This window comes from Ambystoma mexicanum, chromosome 4p (genome assembly GCF_040938575.1).
Source record: "Ambystoma mexicanum isolate Mex_15411 chromosome 4p, UKY_AmexF1_1, whole genome shotgun sequence".
Taxonomy (NCBI): domain Eukaryota; kingdom Metazoa; phylum Chordata; class Amphibia; order Caudata; family Ambystomatidae; genus Ambystoma; species Ambystoma mexicanum.
Genome location: NC_090927.1, coordinates 922,420,104 through 922,441,491, shown reverse-complemented (window position 1 = coordinate 922,441,491; position 21,388 = coordinate 922,420,104).

The window sequence follows — 21,388 nt, the reverse complement described above, 5'->3', positions numbered from 1 at the left end:
CCTGCTGGAACCGAAGACTCCCGACTGGGATTCCATCGCTCCACAGCCCAGCCCCAGGACCCAGTTGCCCACCCACTCCTGCCTCTGGGGTTGTCATGTCGGGGCAAACACCATCTGTGACCACTGACAACCCCCGGCCAGAGAGGCAGAGGGGCACCAGCTTCAGTGCCACCGAAGTTGGTGTCCTGGTGGAGCAAGTCCTGGGGCAGTATGATGCCCTCTTCGGAAGTTCCCGTGCCGACAAGGAAGGACGGACTCGGATCTGGACTGACATCGTGACTGCCATCAACGCGGAGGGGGTGGCAGTCCGCGACTTACAACATGTCAGGAAGCGCTGGGAGGACTTCAGGTCCAGGACCCTGAACAAGGCCCGGTGCCTCTTGAAGGCAGCGGATGCCAAGGGGCGCCGGGGCCACTTGTCGGAAGAACAGATGAGGGTCCTGGAACGCATATCCCCAGCGCTCCACGTCCAGGTCCTAGAGAAGCAGACCCGTCTGGAGTCGAGCGGTGAGTGTACATGCATCCTGATTGTGAGCAGTGCGTGTGGTGATTATTCGGTAGTGTGCAGGTTGCACATCTGTTTGTATGGGGTCGAGTATGGGTGGGGGTGTACAGGGCCGTGGGGCTGACACATGCAAGGGCTGTAATGTGTGAGACATGGATGGTGCTTGTGTGTGTAGGCTTGCATGCCAAATGCAGTTGTGTGGGCACACATGTTTGGATGAATGTGTATGTAAGTAGACATGTCCGTGATGTCACGCATGTATGTTGTTTTCGGCTGCATGTATGTGCACTGTGTACATGTGCATGTGTGTGTATTTGACAAGGGTGCAACAGTGATGCAACATGGATGCATGTGACAGCGGTATGTGGAAGCCTGATTGGCAGATGTGACATGGATGCCCGTCTGAACAGTGCGACACTTGGCAGAGGTGTACACATGCATGCAAGTGTGGTGGTGTGTGTACATGTGTGGTGCACTTCCTGTGTTGCATGTGATGTCTGGCTCACCTTTGGCTGCTCATGCTGTTGTATGTGTAGGGATGGTGGTGGCAGTTGCGATATGGCTGTGGTATGGCTCATGTGTGCGAGTTGTAATGACATGTGTGTTGGGGATTGTGATGACATGTCTGAGGTTTGCCAATGCCACTCATGTGCAACTGTCATGTGTGTATGTGTCCATTGTACAGTGCCCTGATGCCTGTGTTTTGTTTCTCCCTGTCTGCAGCGTCAACTAATGAAGAGGGCGGAGAAGGTGCTGTGGAGCACAGCGGCGGGGATCCCACCGCCATCCGGAGACGCAAGGCCCGGCTCCCCTCCCGTGTTGTCATCTCGTCGGGGAGTGAGGAGTCCGGTGCCGCGTCCCAGGCCGCAGCTGCCGGGGGGAGGTCCAAGAGGCGGAGGTTGGAGTTGGACTCCTCGGCAGCAGAAGGGGCAGCTGGGACCCCACAGGGCCCAACAGGGGAAGATGGCACGGAGTCATCCAGGTTGGTGGGGGGTTTGGTGGAGGAGGAGGCCGTGCAAGCACCAGAGACGGGGTCTGGAGGTGGGGATCCCACTGGTGCTAGTGGTGCAGTGCAGGACCAGGGACAGGAGGCAGCACAGGCCGCCGCAGAGGTGCCTGTGTGCAATCCTGTCCCCGATCCTGTCCCTGCATCATCTTGCACCAGCAGGGATGCCTACGTCCAGACCCGTTTTCAGGCAGGGGATGAGCTGACGTCAACTGGCCTTCCTCTGCCTGCGGACGTGGCTATCCAGGTCTGGGTTGAGCCTGTCCTGGCTGGTGTGGCGTTGCGTCAACGGGCCATGCGAGGTGACCTGCAGTCTTTTCATGGAGAGACTGCACATCATCTCGAATGGCTCGTTGACCACGTCAGCCTGCTGGGACAGGTCACCCAGGCCGGATTCCTCCGTCTGATGGGGCTTGCTCCGACCCCCTCCTCAACTGGACCCCCTACGCGCCAGTCGTCCTCTGTGCCATCTTCCCACCCATCAGTCACCTGGGTGCCCTGTGGAGCTGCCTCTGACGGTGCAGCCAGGCTGGTGGAGGAGGCATCCCTGCCACAGTCGGGAGTCGGACGTCCAGCAGGGGTGGCCACATCAACAACTGCACCCCAGCCGGCGGAGGATGTGCAGGCAGCAGGAGGCAGTGCACGGGCAGAGGCAGAGCAGCAGCAGCAACGTGGTGGGGGCCATGAAGGCTCGGGGCCTTCAACATCGGAGGGGCAGGCATCGGCCGGAGGGCAGGAGGACCCAGGACAGAGAGTGTCTTCCGTGTGGCAGCGGTTGGGCCACGCCATAGGTGCGGAGCGGCGGCGGGCGGAAGAGGCGCGGCTCACAATGGTCAGGGCGGAGAACTCCATGCGGAGGGCCCTGAGGCGGGCCGAGTGCCTCGAGGCAATCCGCAGGGGGTTGGAGGAGGACACGGCATCGTCCCTGCGGACCCTCGGGGCCATGGAACAGGACCGCCTCCGGGACATCGAACAGGAGTTCGATGATGCCCTGGCCCGGAACACCACGGAGTGAGCCGCTGGACTTGCCCGCCGCCTTTGTATATAGTTCTTTAGTATTAGGTTTCCTTTGTTTGTTCTTATGATTTGGAGTCGACGGACACTGCTACACTTTTTGTATATAGTTGCATTTTAGTTAGGGTTTTTTGTAGGTTTCCTTTGTTCAGTTGGGCTCATGGACCCTTGGATGTTTTGTACATAGTTCTTCATTGGATTGATTTTATTTTTCATTTGACTTTGGACGACATTTTTTTGGATTATGATTTGGTGTTTTTATTTTTTTAAACGCGGACATGCAGCTTATCTTTTTTTCAATCCCATTGTAGTTTGTTTCATTTCTTTTGCATTCTTTCTTTTTTTTAATACAATTTTGTTTTCATACTTCACTGTGTGGTATCATCTCATTGGTTTCATGCATGTCATGTTGGGTGTTTTCCCATTCAATTGCAACCATTGTGTGTGACGGACATGGGTTCATTAGCTTTATGAACATAGGGGGTGTAACATGTAATTTCCATTTCCATGTGGGTGAATGGGTTACTTGGTAGGGCTTTTTTGCTGTGGAGGCTGACCATAACGCACATGATTGGGGATTGTGAGGTCCTGGTGGAGGCTGCCCATGGTGGCTGGGGGGTGGGGGTGGTGGGAGACATGGGTGGGGGCCTGGTGGAGGGTGCCCCTGGATGCTGGGGGGTGGGGGTGATAGGGGCCATGAGTGGGGGCCATGAGTGGGGGCCTGGTGGAGGGTGCCCCACACTGGTGGGGGTGGTGGGGGTGGTGGGAGACATAAGTGGGCACCTGGTGGGGGATGGCCATGGTGGCTGGGGGGTGGGGGTGGGTGGGAGACATGAGTGGGGGCCTGGTGGAGGGTGCCCCACACTGCTGGGGGGTGGGGGTGGTGGGAGACATGAGTGGGGGCCTGGTGGAGGGTGCCCCACACTGCTGGGGGGGTGGGGGTGGTGGGAGACATGAGTAGGGGCCTGGTGGGGGATGGCCATGGTGGCTGGGGGGTGGGGGTGTGTGGGAGACATGAGTGGAGGCCTGGTGGAGGGTGCCCATGGTGGCTATGGGATGGGGGTGGTGGGAGACATGAGTGGGGGCCTGGTGGTGCTGACCCTGCACTGCTGGGGGATGGGGGTGGTGGGAGACATGAGTGGGGGCCTGGTGGAGGCTGCCCCTGCACTGCTGGGGGTTGGGGGTGGTGGGAGACATGAGTGGGGGCCTGGTGGAGGGTGCCCCTGGATGCTGGGGGGTGGGGGTGATAGGGGCCATGAGTGGGGGCCTGGTGGAGGGTGCCCCACACTGCTGGGGGGGTGGGGGTGGTGGGAGACATGAGTGGGGGCCTGGTGGGGGATGGCCATGGTGGCTGTGGGGTGGGGGTGGGTGGGAGACTTGAGTGGGGGCCTGGTGGAGGGTGCCCATGGTGGCTGGGGGGTGGGGGTGCTGGGAGACATGAGTGGGGGCCTGGTGGAGGGTGCCCCTGGATGCTGGGGGGTGGGGGTGATAGGGCCCATGAGTGGGGGCCTGGTGGAGGGTGCTCCACACTGCTGGGGGGGTGGGGGTGGTGGGAGACATGGGTGGGCGCCTGGTGGAGGCTGCCCCTGCACTGCTGGGGGGTGGGGGTGGTGGGAGACATGAGTGGGGGCCTGGTGGAGGGTGCCCCTGGATGCTGGGGGGTGGGGGTGGTGGGAGACATGAGTGGGGGCCTGGTGGAGGGTGCCCATGGTGGCTGGGGGATGGGGGTGGTAGGAGACATGAGTGGGGGCCTGGTGGAGGGTGCCCCTCACTGCTGGGGGGTGGGGGTGGTGGGAGACATGAGTGGGGGCCTGGTGGAGGGTGCCCCACACTGCTGGGGGGGTGGGGGTGGTGGGAGACATGAGTGGGGGCCTGGTGGGGGATGGCCATGGTGGCTGGGGGGTGGGGGTGGGTGGGAGACATGAGTGGAGGCCTGGTGGAGGGTGCCCATGGTGGCTGGGGGATGGGGGTGGTGGGAGACATGAGTGGGGGCCTGGTGGTGCTGACCCTGCACTGCTGGGGGATGGGGGTGGTGGGAGACATGAGTGGGGGCCTGGTGGAGGCTGCCCCTGCACTGCTGGGGGTTGGGGGTGGTGGGAGACATGAGTGAGGGCCTGGTGGAGGGTGCCCCTGGATGCTGGGGGGTGGGGGTGATAGGGGCCATGAGTGGGGGCCTGGTGGAGGGTGCCCCACACTGCTGGGGGGGTGGGGGTGGTGGGAGACATGAGTGGGGGCCTGGTGGGGGATGGCCATGGTGGCTGGGGGGTGGGGGTGGGTGGGAGACATGAGTGGGGGCCTGGTGGAGGGTGCCCATGGTGGCTGGGGGGTGGGGGTGCTGGGAGACATGAGAGGGGGCCTGGTGGAGGGTGCCCCTGTATGCTGGGCGGTGGGGGTGATAGGGCCCATGAGTGGGGGCCTGGTGGAGGGTGCTCCACACTGCTGGGGGGTGGGGGTGGTGGGAGACATGGGTGGGGGCCTGGTGGAGGCTGCTCCTGCACTGCTTGGGGGTGGGGGTGGTGGGAGACATGGGTGGGGGCCTGGTGGAGGGTGCCCCGCACTGCTGGGGGGTGAGGGTGGTGGGAGACATGAGTGGGGGCCTGGTGGAGGATGCCCCTGGATGCTGGGGGGTGGGGGTGATAGGGCCCATGAGTGGGGGCCTGGTGGAGGGTGCTCCACACTGCTGGGGGGTGGGGGTGGTGGGAGACATGAGTGGGGGCCTGGTGGAGGGTGCCCCTGGATGCTGGGGGGTGGGGGTGATAGGGGCCATGAGTGGGGGCCTGGTGGAGGGTGCCCCACACTGCTGGGGGGGTGGGGGTGGTGGGAGACATGAGTGGGGGCCTGGTGGGGGATGGCCATGGTGGCTGGGGGGTGGGGGTGGTGGGAGACATGAGTGGGGGCCTGGTGGGGGATGGCCATGGTGGCTGGGGGGTGGGGGTGGGTGGGAGACATGAGTGGAGGCCTGGTGGAGGGTGCCCATGGTGGCTGGGGGATGGGGGTGGTGGGAGACATGAGTGGGGGCCTGGTGGTGCTGAACCTGCACTGCTGGGGGATGGGGGTGGTGGGAGACATGAGTGGGGGCCTGGTGGAGGGTGCCCATGGTGGCTGGGGGGTGGGGGTGCTGGGAGACATGAGTGGGGGCCTGGTGGAGGGTGCCCCTGGATGCTGGGGGGTGGGGGTGATAGGGCCCATGAGTGGGGGCCTGGTGGAGGGTGCTCCACACTGCTGGGGGGTGGGGGTGGTGGGAGACATGGGTGGGGGCCTGGTGGAGGCTGCCCCTGCACTGCTGGGGGGTGGGGGTGGTGGGAGACATGGGTGGGGGCCTGGTGGAGGGTGCCCCGCACTGCTGGGGGGTGGGGGTGGTGGGAGACATGAGTGGGGGCCTGGTGGAGGGTGCCCCTGGTGGCTGGGGGGTGGGGGTGGTGGGAGACATGGGTGGGGGCCTGGTGGAGGGTGCTCCACACTGCTGGGGGGTGGGGGTGGTGGGAGACATGAGTGGGGGCCTGGTGGAGGGTGCCCCTGGATGCTGGGGGGTGGGTGTGATATGGGCCATGAGTGGGGGCCTGGTGGAGGGTGCCCCACACTGCTGGGGGGGGGGTGGGAGACATGAGTGGGGGCCTGGTGGGGGATGGCCATGGTGGCTGGGGGTGGGGGTGGTGGGAGACATGAGTGGGGGCCTGGTGGGGGATGGCCATGGTGGCTGGGGGGTGGGGGTGGGTGGGAGACATGAGTGGAGGCCTGGTGGAGGGTTCCCATGGTGGCTGGGGGATGGGGGTGGTGGGAGACATGAGTGGGGGCCTGGTGGTGCAGACCCTGCACTGCTGGGGGATGGGGGTGGTGGGAGACATGAGTGGGGGCCTGGTGGAGGCTGCCCCTGCACTGCTGGGGGGTGGGGGTGGTGGGAGACATGAGTGGGGGCCTGGTGGAGGGTACCCCACACTGCTGGGGGGTTGGGGGTGGTGGGAGACATGAGTGGCGGCCTGGTGGGGGATGGCCATGGTGGCTGGGGGGTAGGGGTGGGTGGGAGACATGAGTGGAGGCCTGGTGGAGGGTGCCCATGGTGGCTGGGGGATGGGGGTGGTGGGAGACATGAGTGGGGGCCTGGTGGTGCTGACCCTGCACTGCTGGGGGATGGGGGTGGTGGGAGAAATGAGTGGGGGCCTGGTGGAGGCTGCCCCTGCACTGCTGGGGGTTGGGGGTGGTGGGAGACATGAGTGAGTGCCTGGTGGAGGGTGCCCCTGGATGCTGGGGGGTGGTGGTGATAGGGGCCATGAGTGGGGGCCTGGTGGAGGGTGCCCCACACTGCTGGGGGGGTGGGGGTGGTGAGAGACATGAGTGGGGGCCTGGTGGGGGATGCCCATGGTGGCTGGGGGGTGGGGGTGGTGGGAGACATGAGTGGGGGCCTGGTGGGGATGCCCATGGTGGCTGGGGGGTAGGGGTGGTGGGAGACATGAGTGGGGGCCTGGTGGAGGCTGCCCCTGCACTGCTGGGGGGTGGGGGTGGTGGGAGACATGCATTGTTGATCAGTAGTGCAAGGTTGCATGTGGGTTGGCTGGGGAGCATGCCCATGGTGGATGGGCTGCCTGCGGGACATGAGCAGGGGTGCAGGGTAGTCCCCCGTGGTGTGGGCTGCCTGCAGGGGCCGTGGGGGTTGTCGAGCGTACACCTGGGAGGACCCACACGGCCAATTCACGTGTAGTACTCCCCAGAACCCCTGAAATACACGTACCCTGATGAAATCGCGTGTGGAACTTCCCGCACACTACTGAAATACACGTACCCTGCTTGCACGGGGCCAATCGCGTGTGGAACTTCCCGCGCACCCCTGAAATACACGTACCCTGCTCGCACTGGGCGAATCGCGTGTGGAACTTCCCGCGCACCCCTGAAATACACGTACCCTGATGAAATCGCGTGTGGAACTTCCCGCGCACCCCTGTAATACACGTAGCCAGCTTGCACGGGGCCAATCGCGTGTGGAACTTCCCGCGCACCCCTGAAATACACGTACCCTGCTCGCACGGGGCCAATCGCGTGTGGGACTTCCCGCGCACCCCTGAAATACACGTACCCTGATGGAATCGCGTGTGGAACTTCACGCGCACCCCTGAAATACACGTACCCTGCTGAAATCGTGTGTGGAACTTCCCGCGCACCCATGGAATACACGTACCCTGCTCGCACTGGGCCAATCGCGTGTGGAACTTCCCGCGCACCCCTGAAATACACGTACCCTGCTGAAATCGCGTGTGGAACTTCCCGCGCACCCCTGGAATACACGTACCCTGCTCGCACGGGGCCAATCGCGTGTGGAACTTCCCGCGCACCCCTGAAATACACGTACCCTGCTGATTTTGGTGTGGAACTTCCCACGCACCCCTGATGCACACGTACACAGGACAATCGCGTGTGGAACTTCCCGCGAACCACTGAAATACACGTTCCCCGCTTGGCGTTTGCTGTTTGCCACCCCGGTGAACTGGTCCAGGGTTAGCGCAGCCCTTTGCGATTATTTGGGGATTTTGAAGGCTTTTCCTTGCACGAGGGCGTTCTTGGGGGCATAACTGGCGCTGCTGCAGGGTCGCTGCACCACACTGCGCCACGGCTGGTTTTGGATGCGAAAATCCATGAATGTGCTGTGCGCGGAAATCGATTTTAGCGCACGCGGCTGGCGCAGACAGTCGCACGCGGACACTCTGCGCCAGCCGCTTGCGACACTTTTCTGCGAAATTCTATGAATTACCCTCTATGTTAAAGGAGCGTTATCGATAAGATGCACTAATAAAAACCTATGATGTTCAGTGAAAAACATTGTTAAATGGATGTTATGGTTACAAGTAAAACCGGAAAAAAAGAATTTCACCAGTTATGGTGAGCTAGGCAACCATAACTCATGCCACCACCGTCCACTGCTCACACTAACTCCCAGGACATCGAAGATGACATCACTGATGACCTCATATACAAAATGAATCTTGCTAAACTGTCTCCACAAGAGGTTGTGTTTATAATATTGGTAACAAGATGTCAGGGGTGATCGGTAGAGCTATTATGAACTACTTAATGTAATACAACATTTACTCATCTAAACAAAACATTATATTGGAGTCGTGTTGTTAATACAGGAACCTAATCATACATGCACATAGGCAATGGTTGCATCATGCACCATAGAAGTACAATATTTTTAATCTGATAATTTTGGAGAGTAAAATAATGAATGCTACCTACAGAGTTTTGAGTAATGTTAAACATGGAATAAAAAGCTAATAATTCAAGACTTACTACAAACTTGTGTTAGTGCAAACAATATAAATGAACACCCACAATGCATACAATTCAGAGGCACACACAGGGAAACTAAAGTAAGGAAGATAGAAATAACATCACCAGAAAATGTCAATAACATTAAAGTTCATCATCATTTATAGACATTCATTGTGTGGTTGAGGCCTGCTTATTGTGCCATATATGTGCACCATGAGCTAAGACCAAGCCCTAAGGAAAGTACTTTACGAACATACAAGAAGGTTAATGACTAGATATTTAGCACCTTTTCAATTTTCATATTCTGACTGTCAGTGAACAAAACTGCCGAGCCTAGATATGTCAGTGAACAAAAATTAGTTGCCTAGATATGTGATGTCATCAGTGATGCCATCAATGACTTTTATGATGTCAACTTTGATGTCCTGGGCGTTAGTCTTACCAGTGCACGTTGGTGGCGTGAGTGATGGTTGCTTTGCTTACCATAACTAGCATTTTTTTTTTTTTGGTTTTACTTGTAACATAACGTCCCTTTAACAAAGTTTTTTCACTGAATTTCATAGGTTTTTATTAGTGCAACTTAACCATAACATCAATTTAACAATGTTGTTCACTGAATTACATGACCTGCAGTAGCAGCCATGTAGTTATGGTTAAGTTGCTCAGCACATAGGAATAGCACTTCATGGGCAGTTTACAACTTTATAAATGGATTAATCATCACCAAAACGTTGCAGTATATGGAATTGTCAAATTGATTCTGCAAAGTTAGTGAGGTTTCGTGCAGGGTGGGCAAAGTTATAGGGGTAGTCCCAAAATGTGTGTTTTTTCCCATAGATACAATGGAAAATAAAATTAGCTCACCCCTACAGCCCAAACCACTGGAGGGATTTTCCAAAAATGTGTGATTATATTGGTCCTGAAAGGGTGCTTTTGTAAAATAGGTGTAAATCCGTCCCGTAGTTTTTTTTAAATCACCAAAAAGTAGGTACAAAATAATTTTTGATATTTGGGTTCGGTCCGCAGGCTCACTTCCCTGTTTGCTCTGCGGATGGGCTTCCAATTGGTATAGGGGGTAGCGTGAGGTCCGCAGACATCAGATGCACTGCTGATTGGATGGTGAAAAGCATGAGGTGAGTCATATTTTTGGAAACGCCCGCCATATTGTATCCACGGACAGCCGCCAGTGACCATGGACATTGCATTGCGGGAACAATCTTGAAAACACATTTTGGGTTATTTGGTGGCGGAATGAGGGGGTGGGGAGTGGAAAAAAGATGATATGGTGCTGTTTATGGTCAGCTATGCGGAAAGCGCGGTAGTCCGCAGACAACGCAGTAACCAGGCAATTTGGGAAATACATTTGGGGTTATTTGCTGGCTGAAAGAGGGTGTGGTAATGGTAGGGAAGTGGTAGGGAGCTGTTTTTATAGGTGAAAAAAGGGGTTGGAATTGCCACTGAATCCGCTTTCTATTTTGATGTATGTGGACAGCATTTCGATTGCAGGGGGTCAGGGTGAGTTTTATTACTTCATGGTGTATGGTATGTACTTCTTACATAGTTCATTGTATTGTGGTGGTTAAGGCAAGTACCCATATTCTGGGTGGCATGGCCATAGGCCATGCCCTCAAGGATATGTCCACTGGCCACAACCACCACAGTAATAATATGTATATGGTAATTATAGGTAATGTTGTAGGAGTATGGCCAGAATCAACATAGTAGTAATATGTGTATAGTACGAAGTGTTTGTAATATGGATGAATGATGTAATTGAACTGTATATGCTACTTATGATTGTAGTACAATTGAGGATAGTGCTTATAGAACATGTATTTGATTATAATTGCTATGGTTACTTAGGTTTATAGTGTTATGAAGCTGCAATCTCTGGTTTATTTTCTGTGGTAAATAAACAGTACGATTTGTTAAGCAGGATAGTTTAAAATCTGTATTTGTACAGTTTTACATGTACATTTCTTAGACCCTCATAAACAGCACATTTTAAGTACTAGGTTTGGTACAACATTAGTGTATGACACACTGCTGTTGTTTTGATATTAAATAATACATTTGTCATTGGGAAAAACAAATCCATACTGGATTAAAAAACCTGATTATAGTTACATGAGTGTAAGGGTGATAGTATGTTTGTTTGAAGTATGTTGTGATTAAGGGAATGCTTTAAGTAGTTAGATACCTGTTGGTGTATTCTAACTACATTACAGGTTAGAAGATTTGTTGTCGTATAAGAATTGAGATAGCATATTTGAAGTGTTTTGGAATGAAGGGAATTTTTTCAAGTGGTCAGATACCCGTTGGTGAATTCTAACTAGATTGACTTTCGAAAGTACTATTGTAGTATTATGGATGTAGTTAGATACCTGCTGGCATATTCTGTTATTTGTGCTATGGTTTAGTGAGTACATATGGGGTGAAGGAATATTACATAGGCATTTGTTAAATTTACTGGTAACCTATCTTTTGGAGTAACTGAGGTATTGCTACATTCAAACAAACCACTTCTTTTTTTATTTTACATATTCACCAGTGTGGTATACTATACCTACTGTTGTGAAGGTTTTCTTTTAAGAGATACTTGGCTATGTGTGAAGCCTTTAAGCTTACAGTTATTTTTGGTACCATCTGCATTGTACATTAGAAGCAATAGTATGACATATTGGCTATGTGAGTTTGTCTGAATTGAAAATAGGGCATTATGTGCCATGGTTTGAATTCTGCAGAAGCTGGTGAAATTGAATGGATTCAGAAATCATCATTCCTTAAGGATGTGGTCTTGTGAATCCTGATTGCATAGAGTGGATGTATGTTTGCACATGTATACAATCTTACAATCTGGAAGATGTCATTTATAGGGATGTTTTGGGTTTCCAGTACTTGCACTAAGTACATTAGGAATTCTTGTGGATCTTTCGGTGTGTTATGGTCAATTTTACCCTTCCTGCATAGTATTCAAATTGTTACTTTATACCTGAGACACGGTAAGTGTTGTTAGGATTATTTGTGGCATTTTTGTGAAGGAGGAGAATTGCAAACTCAACTGGCCCGAGTCGTTTAAGTAAATGTTGTGAACAATTTGTGGCAATTGAAAGAGAAGATTCATTGTTACATTAGCATAACAATTTACTCTATTTGGGTTACTGAATTTAAATGGATCAGAGAGGTCTATTTGTGGATCGCAAAACACAGGTACTATCAATACGTTGTATGAAAATAATAAATGAAAACAATGGCGAACATTCTTGAAGGAGTGCAAATAAAATAAAGGGAATCATTGCCTTCATTCCAGTAATTTATGTCCGTATCTGTTACACAGGTGGTGCAGGTTTGTGGCATATTTCGCGTTTACATGGTGGATCCTTGGAAGACTGGGATTTTGCATCCAAAGAGTAATGCCTGCCTGTGCAGTTCAAGCCATTCGTGATGAATTCCAAAATGACAGCGGACAATATCGTGAATTGATGCAGTACCTCAACCGCAGCAGTATAGTTTGTAGTGTCATTGATAGCCACCTTAATAAACTAAATATACATATTAAAAATAATTCAAGCTAAACAGTTGTGAGAAAGTTTTGTAAGTGCAGTACACGTTCAAACATAGAAGATTATCATTACATATCAGTGTGCAATAACACAGGCATTGGCCTATGGTGTTCGCCTTATCCTCACATACCCCCGCTCCCCAATATCAATGGCAGTTGGCACCTGCGATCGTGCACTCGCAAGGTAGTTGGGTGGATGGGGATGCTCAAGGTGTGGAACACCATGTGCACCTCAAAGGCATCTTACTCACTTTGACTATTGTCCACATGCCCACCACAGTCCCTGTGTCTGCAGACTCCCCTTTGAAGACCCCGTTCCTGTAAGTAACACATGTATGTCTCCCTTGAACATTGCTCCAGGCCTATCGTGCTTGCCCCATCCTCATCGACACCCTGCCTTAGTTTTACCTAGAAGCTCAACATTTGTGGAGCTCTGGTACTTTCTAGGCTATACTATTGCAACAGCTTCTTTCTTAATCTACCCACCTTCTCTTTCAGACCCCTCACACACCTAATCTCTTCATTCTTTTCTTACTTTCAGTGTTATGCAGATGATATTCAGCTGTCCTTCAAACTCTGTGCTGCCTCCTCTCATCTCCTCATCTCTTGCTTATTCCTGACTGTGTATCTGTGATTCAGGAATGGTGTGCCTCCAGCGATGCCTCCATTAATGCCAGTAAGACTGAGATCATTCTCATTGGACCCTTGTTACCTCTTTCCCTCTTTCACTCCAGCTGCCCTCCTTGGGTCCTGTATCTGTGCCTTCCAGAGAGGAAGAAAACCTTGGTTTCATCTTCGACTCCACCCCCTCCTTCTGTCCTCACATTACAGATGTCTGTAAGAAGTCCCACTACCAGCTGCACCTACTGAGAGCTATTCTTCCTTTTGTCACTTTCACCCAGAAGCTCATTGTCTCAAGAGCCCTAGTTCTCTCTAGGCTGGACTATTGTAACAGCCTCTTTGTAACTCTTCCTGCTTCTACTCTTCACACTCTGCAACTTATCCAGGCCAGGACTGAAACACTTGTCCTTGGCCTTAAGCCAAGGGATTGTCCATCTAAAGTCCTGAAATCTCTACAATGGCTCCAATTGGTAGCTGCAAGGATACAATTCAAGACCCTCTGCATTGTACACAAGGCTTTCTGGGGTCAGGCACCACACTACATGCAACTTTATCTTCCTAAGCATTTTTCTTCTTGAGCCCTCTGCTCATCCACCTCCAACTCTCTGAGGGTTAGACGCTTTTCCAGGTAGAGAGTGAGGGGTGGTGCCTCTCACTGGAACATCTTCCCTGCCTCTCTAAAAACTTGAGCAGGAACACTTCATGTTCTGGAAGCAATTGAAGACTTCCCTTTATGCTTCTTCTCTCTCTCTCTCCCCTGCTGGTGTTCTGGTTGTGCTGCACCCTCTCAACCTTATGGGGACCAAGTTCCCCCATGACCAGTAGCCCCATGCATTGCCTCTGGGCCCACCACTCACTATGGACTGCATCTGCAACCCTAAAATGCCATGCCTATTTGCACTTACTTAGAGCTGCCCACCCCGGCATCATTTACTAGAGGTTTCTTATTGCACTCTCCCCTTACATCTCCCTGGCACTGTTCCTCTTGTTTCCCCTTGCACTTGCACGATCTGAATGACACAATGCATAGTAAGATTGTTTGTTCTGTTTCCCTTTGTTGTTCCCTTCCTTGTCTTGTTGTGCCTAGAAACACCTGTGTACAGACACATTATAAATGACTTATCATATCATATCATTGTTGTTTTGTTCCCTGCCCACCTCCACCCTTTTTTGGTCTTGTGGCAATGTGAAAAAAATTATTTTGCTGAAGGCGCTTCACAAAAAAAACAAGAAATAAAGGAATAAAGTAAATGAAGTCTGGACATGCTGGAAAGCGTGTACCATGATAAGTGGCTGCAAATTGCAATAGACCAAAGGTTTATGTGCAACAGTGTTAGCCGACATTGAAAAAACAGGCAAAGGAATATGTATTGCCAATGTGCATCATGAACATGAGCCTGTGGCCTTTGCACATTTACATTTTACTGTGGGGAGGGCAACGAGAGGCACCTGCATGAAAGCATAATTGATATAATTGTGGGAATAGATGTACACAGAAGCTAGTAAGACCACTCCATTGTTCGTGTCTCTACACTTTTACGTGATCACTATACCTCTGTTTCCACCATTATTATCCCTTCAGGTCCCATTTATTATACCGCACAAACTCTGAGGCCTTCGTGGTAGCTTTAAAGATCTAATTCATGACCCTTGCATAATCCACAAGGCTGTCTGGGGCATGGGAACACACTACCTGCAACTCTCTCTGACAAACTACTCTTCTTAACAATACCTTTGATCCTGTTGCTCCAACTCTCTGCTGGGGAAATGTGTCTCATAGCAGAGAGCAGAGGGCAGATCACTATTGACGTATAGGGAAATCTGAGCCTGTGTGGAGCGTGCTTGAGGTCATCTTTGAAAGAAAACATAAATGTATTTGGAAAAGATGCACTGATACCATTAAAATAGCAGTAAATATTGTTATATGTGGTTTACTTGAAATATGTTGCTGTTTTTCAGTACACTGATTGCGACTAATATTGTTCATTTTTGTGGCATGTGTTACCAAAAACGAAACTGACTCGGGAACGCTGTGAAGGCTAGATGAAGGGTTTTATTGTTATGTGTCCTTGAATACAGCGCACTACGAATTTGAAGGATTGAATGTGTTGAAAATCCCTAAATAAATTATAAGACTCACTGTATTGATAGCTACGCAGGGAAAGTAAAGCTTCTATTTCAGAAAACTGTGTTTTGAAGTGGTTGGTCCTCCGCTACTTTGGAAGAATGAATTCTCAAAATGCAATGTAAGCAAGATTTTAAATAATATTGATGTAAATGTGGATTGAAAGTGTGTCTGTGCCATATGATGAACGTTTTGACGGATGAATGTTCAATTCGACGCAAAGAATCGACATTGTATGTGTTAATTGTAACTTAAATTTATAGCAAACATGAGAATGTACTGTGTATATTGAATTAGAAAAGTGGTTACTGAAGAATGTTTTACATTCTCGATTTTACATAGTTATGTAATCCTCATATGTGCATGTGATGGGTACAGTCTACTGGCCGACAGCTTCTTCAACAGTATTTGGACAATAATTATGAACAAAGGATCTGTGATAATGATCATCTGGGACGATCGCCAGGCAACAATCTATCCTTTAGTGGTTGCAGTAACAAGGAGCAACATCTGAGAGTATGGGTTCTAGAAATGGGCAGGTGCAAAAGTGTTGCATTTATTTCAATTTTAAAGCACTCATTTCTCCTCTACAATGAGCGCCATCAGCGTAGATTACTCGTCGGTCATGGAAGATAACTTTTTGTGAAGAACGCAAAGACTTGGATTAATCGATCGATGATTGGATTTTGCTTTAGAAGATCACGGTTGACAGTTACACTAAAAATGAGAACAAGTGAAGTTCGGTTGCTATGAACTGTTTTTGAAAAAGGTTTTTGTGGACTTAGTTAAATATTTTCATTGTTGTGTCAAAATTAAAAGTACTTATTATGGTCCCGACTATTGTTGTTTTCTTCAAAATAAAACGTTCCTATCATTTTTGTAAAAAGAAACAAAAGTTTTGCGTTAGTTGTGGATGTGTTTGATTAAGTTCCTTGTTCTGCATTAGATATGCTTATGACGTTAGTGATGACAGGGTACGTTTGGCTACGCTGCCCACTAACGTCATTGAAATAGGTGGAGCTCATCTCTAGCGTATAGTGATGTTAGCTTTAGGCACGGGATACCCTAATCAGTGCTGCAAGGGTCTTTGAATTTATGGCGATAGAATATTATTGAGTCTATCTACTTTAATGAAGAATGTAAAGTAGATGGAGTCTATATGATTATTTTTTTCAGTTCTATTTTATTAACTGTGAAAGGTGGTTCCTGAAGGTCAGAAAGTAAGGTGGGGAAGGAAATGAGTGAAGAGGCACCAACCACAAATATGGATGGACTGGTGGACAGGGGAAGACATTGCCGGAGTTTTACATCTAAAATAGGGGAGCAGTGTTTCTTATGCTCTTTGATTACAGCTTCAAAAAGCACTTTGAAATTGCTCCCCTCTGCAGAGTGGTGTGTTGCAGTGCATACAGAGTACTGTTGTCTTCGAAAGTGAACAGTGATGTTATCAATTGTGATGTCATCTTTCATGTCCTGGGAGTTAATCATAGCAGTGCACGCTGGTGGCGTGAGTGATGGCTGCTTAGCTGACCATAACTGGTGAGTTTCTTAGGTTTTTCGGTTCAGAACTGTATCTTCTACTGATCTAGGAACTTTCAACTTTAAAATTTCCCTTGCACAGCTCCAACACCTATTCCTACTCATTATCCATTAACAATCTAGTACACAGTACATACTTTTAGCAAAACTGCTATTTATTTTAAAATGGCATCAGCTAATGCCATCCCTCCTCCCCAAGAGCCACCACCACTGCTGTAATTAAGGAGCATGAGAAACACTGCCCAGTACCTTAGAAATAACACAAGTGCAAAAAAAAATACATCCAAAAACAACAAAAGACATATTCCTTTAGGAACCACTTTTCACAGTTAAAAAATAGAACTAAAAAAAAAATGTATAGGTATAGACTCCATCTATTTATATTTCTCAGTAAAGTACATAGACTCAATGAGATTTTCCAACATTTCCATTTGCATTTTGTGTTATTCTAATGGGAATATTGTGGCGTTCATCCTCCGTTCCAGGGACTGGAACGGGGGATACCAGCCCAGCAGTCCAAGTTATCAGCCCAAGCGAAGTGAGGGTGGATAACGAGGTCTATAGACCATTATCCCCCCATTCCAGCCCCTGAAATGGGGGATGAAGGCCATTAGCATCCTAGGTTCCCAAAGCAGGAACCCGGGGTGCTACAAAAGAGGACTTTTCTTCCTGCACCCGGGATGCCTTCAGCGTCCCGGGTGTAGGAAGGAAAATCCTTTTCCAAGATGGCCACCATGGAAAGGGAAGGCGAGGGTTCCATACATGGCCCCTCTTTGCTTTCCATGGCAGCCTGCAGAAGGCAAAAAGAGAACCCTATGACCATATTACCATGATCACATTTTTCTTCCCTTTCAGATCTTTCCTAATTTCGAATATCTTTACCACAAAACCAGTCCCAGGTGAACATGGCCACTTTAATCCTATGTTTTGTCCCTCGTGGTCACGGCCAGTAGCCAGATTGTCCGGATCATGACCTTATTCCATTACCCGTACAATCTGGCCACTGCCCATGGCCACAGGCTACCCCTCAGTCACTAAAGGTATACCGACATTTTTTGTAGCTACGTTATGACACTTGTCAAATAATAAAACACTGGCACATTTGCAAAACCATGCTTGTAGGTCCTTGCCAATGCTCCTTACGCATGTTTGCTGGAAATCCACCCATGTTTTATTTTTTCAAAATTGTCAAATGTATGCACATACAATTGTCATATAACCTAGCCCCACTTGACAAAATCAATTCAGACTTTACAAAAACATCTATATCTAGATCTATAATCGTTTTGGAAACCTTTGTGTAGATTTGTCAAATGGCACCACATTTATAAGCCTTTACAATATTTTGGGACCCCCCCTCTAATTTTGCTTCCTCTTGACAGAATCCCACCAACCTTCGAAAAAATATTATATCAAGTTCTATTATCAGTTTGCCAAATGAAGTGTAGATTCGTCAAATGGTACCTCATTTATAAGCCTTTACATTATTTTGGGAGCCCCCCCTCTAATTTTGCCCCCTCTTGACAAAATCCCACCAAACTTCTCAAAAACATTTATATCTAAATGTTTTATCAGTTTCCCAAATTAAGTGTAGATTCGTCAAATAGCACCTCATTTATAAGCCTTTACATTATTTTGGAACCCCGCCCCTTTAATTTTGCCCCCTCATGACAGAATCCCACCAAACTTTGCAAACCCACTCAAAATCAGGTCAGAAATATACATGCACAATTTCATGCAGTTCCATTAAGTGGCGCCAAAGTTATAACCCATCCAAGAACTGCATTTCACCAACCCTGTAATGCTGAGGTGTTCGCGAACTTCACACGACTGTTTGCCAACATCCAAACTGTTTGCTGACTTTTTTGGCATAAAACACCCTTTTTTTTGCTTCTTGCAGCCATATTCCATCCCATCCTCATCACCCCTCACCTCCCCAGAGATTATTTGATAGGTTTGACAAGTGCAATGTTTTGTTTTTTAATATGTTTTTACCACACGTTCCATGGACACCGGCCGCTGTCCGCGAATCCAAGATGGCAGACCTTTTTTCAAAAATCTGACGCACTTCACGCTCTTCACCATCCAATCAGCGAAGATGTTGCATGTCCGCAGACATGACGCAAGCCAATCAACCAATCGATATCCTGCCCGCGGAGCGAACATGGAAGTGGTCGCGGAGCGGACATAGATATCACTAATTTTTTGTGACCTACTTTGTGGTCTTTTAAAAAAAAATACTCGATGGATTTTCACCAAATTTGCAAAAGCACGCTTTTGGGACCAGGCCACTGCTCCTGCCGCAAATGTGGTGAAAATCTGTCCAGCGGTTTGGGCTGTAGGCGTGTGCACATTTTCTTCCCCTTTCAGTCTATGGGAAAAAAATACATTTTGGGACACCCCTATAACTTTACCCCCCTTGGACCAAACCTCACCAAACTTTGCAAAACTATTCAAAGTGGGCCATATACTTATTTCGCAAAGATTGGTGTGGATTCGTCAGGGGAGAGCAAAGTTATAAGCCGCCCAAAAAGTGCTCTTCCTATGGGATTAGCAACTGAACCATAACTACACGGCCACTACTGTGGCCGTGTAATATATATATATATATATATATATAAATATATATATTTTCAGTGAAAAAACTTTGTTAAAGGTACGTTATGGTTAAGTTGCGCTAGTAAAAACCTGTGAAATTCAGTGAAAAAACTTTGTTAAAGGGAGGTTATGGTTCCAAGTAAAACCAAAAAAACCCTGAAATTCGACAGTTATGGTAAGATAAGCAACCATAACTCGCGCCACCACCGTGCACTGCTAAGACTAACACCCACGACATCAAAGATGACATCACAAATGTCAATGATGACATCACTGATGACATCACATGTCTGGCTCACTCTTTTTTCCTTTACTGACATATCTCGGGGACATGGTTTTCTTCAGTAACAGTCAGAAACTAAACATTTTATTTTATTTATAGACGTATCCTTCAAGTAGGTTCTTACAGTAATTCCCTTAGAGTCCAGTCACATCATATGAAACATATACATAGGGGAAGACACAAACGTGAAAGACAGCAATCATTTTTGTGCATAAAGATAATCAATAGAGTTATCAGCACTTTTGGATAGTCCTGTTGTTTTTTTATGGCTCTACTATCCCTGTATATGGTCATATTTGTAAACATTATACTCACACTACTTTCCTTAGGGTCCAATCACATCATGTGATACATATACATAGGGTAAATAGCAGCTTTGAAATAGAGCAATCATTTATTTGCATGAAAATAATCAGTTAGGTTATGAATTCTTTCTGCTACGACTTCTGCTTTTTTACTAACATCACTTTCCCTGTATATACGCATATTTGTATGTGTTCTTGTCTCTTTGTGTTTTGTTTGTAGTAATGCAATTATATAATACATGGGTTTTATTAGCTATTTCATACACATTTCACAGTACACAAAATTCTATTAAGAAAACAATTATCATTTCATTATTCAACATATCAACTTTACGAATATTATACCTTTATTATTTATGCTGCACACAATGTCTATGTTTCTGCATGAGTAGCTTAGTATATTGCATAGAACTTCATAATAGAATGCTATTTATATCAATACATTGGTTTATGCACTAATTAGCTCTTGATATTTCTTCCAATGATCTTTGACACTTTTTTCTCAACATTATAATATGAATCCCTTGTTCAGACATTTCATGAAAAGTCAATGCATGCGTGATGTCATCAGTGATGTCATCAATGACATTTGTGATGTCATCTTTGATGTCGTGGGTGTTAGTGCACGGTGGTGGCGTGAGTTATGGTTGCTTAGCTTACCATAACTGTTGAATTTCAGGGGTTTTTTGGTTTTACTTGGAACCATAACGTCCCTTTAACAAAGTTTTTTCACTGAATTTCATAGGTTTTTAGTAGCGCAATTTAATAATAATAACTCTGATTTTAAGTACATGTAAAATTGAACATACTGAAACTTCTCTACTTATTTTGATGTCCACAAACTTTTTTAATGTCCGCGGACATGTTCGGACAACAGTACCACTACCTAAAAACTCTGGGGGAGTATGTTTGATTGTTATATCATAACATATGAACATATTACAAGTTCACAAACCAGCACACATACACATTATATGTAGTAATACATAAAAAGTGTAACCCATACATGTAACGCACTAACCATTCATTTAAATACAATATGTTCTAAAATTGAATATACCAAAAGAAGATAAATAGGCTTCCAACATAATTACCTCACAGACACTCCACAACCAAGAACAATAGCAGACCTACAGACTACTCAGAACATACCTTACCTGAAATAGTAAGTGTACTGCATTTTACTCATATATTTATAAACTTTCTGTATTAGATTTATTTATTTTTAAATTTGTTTATTGACATTTATCAATGTTATTACAGTAGCTTAACATAGAAATGTGCATTGTTAAAGGATGGTGTGGATTCCGTGAGAGAACATTAACATTAACAAATTAACAATTCAACATTAACTGTCTCCAAGTGTTCCGATCGTTACGGTGGCCCGGATTGCCAGTTCACGGGGGGTCAGGTTAGCCGGTGTTAGGAGGGGAGAAGAGGTTTGAGCTTGTAGGAACCTAGTAAGGTGAAGGTCGGTTGCTCTTGGGGTTCAATGACATTGGTCGTAGGGCTGTGTGCCGTGGGTTTATTCCTTTCATGGGGGCTTGTCATCCGAGGGATGAGACA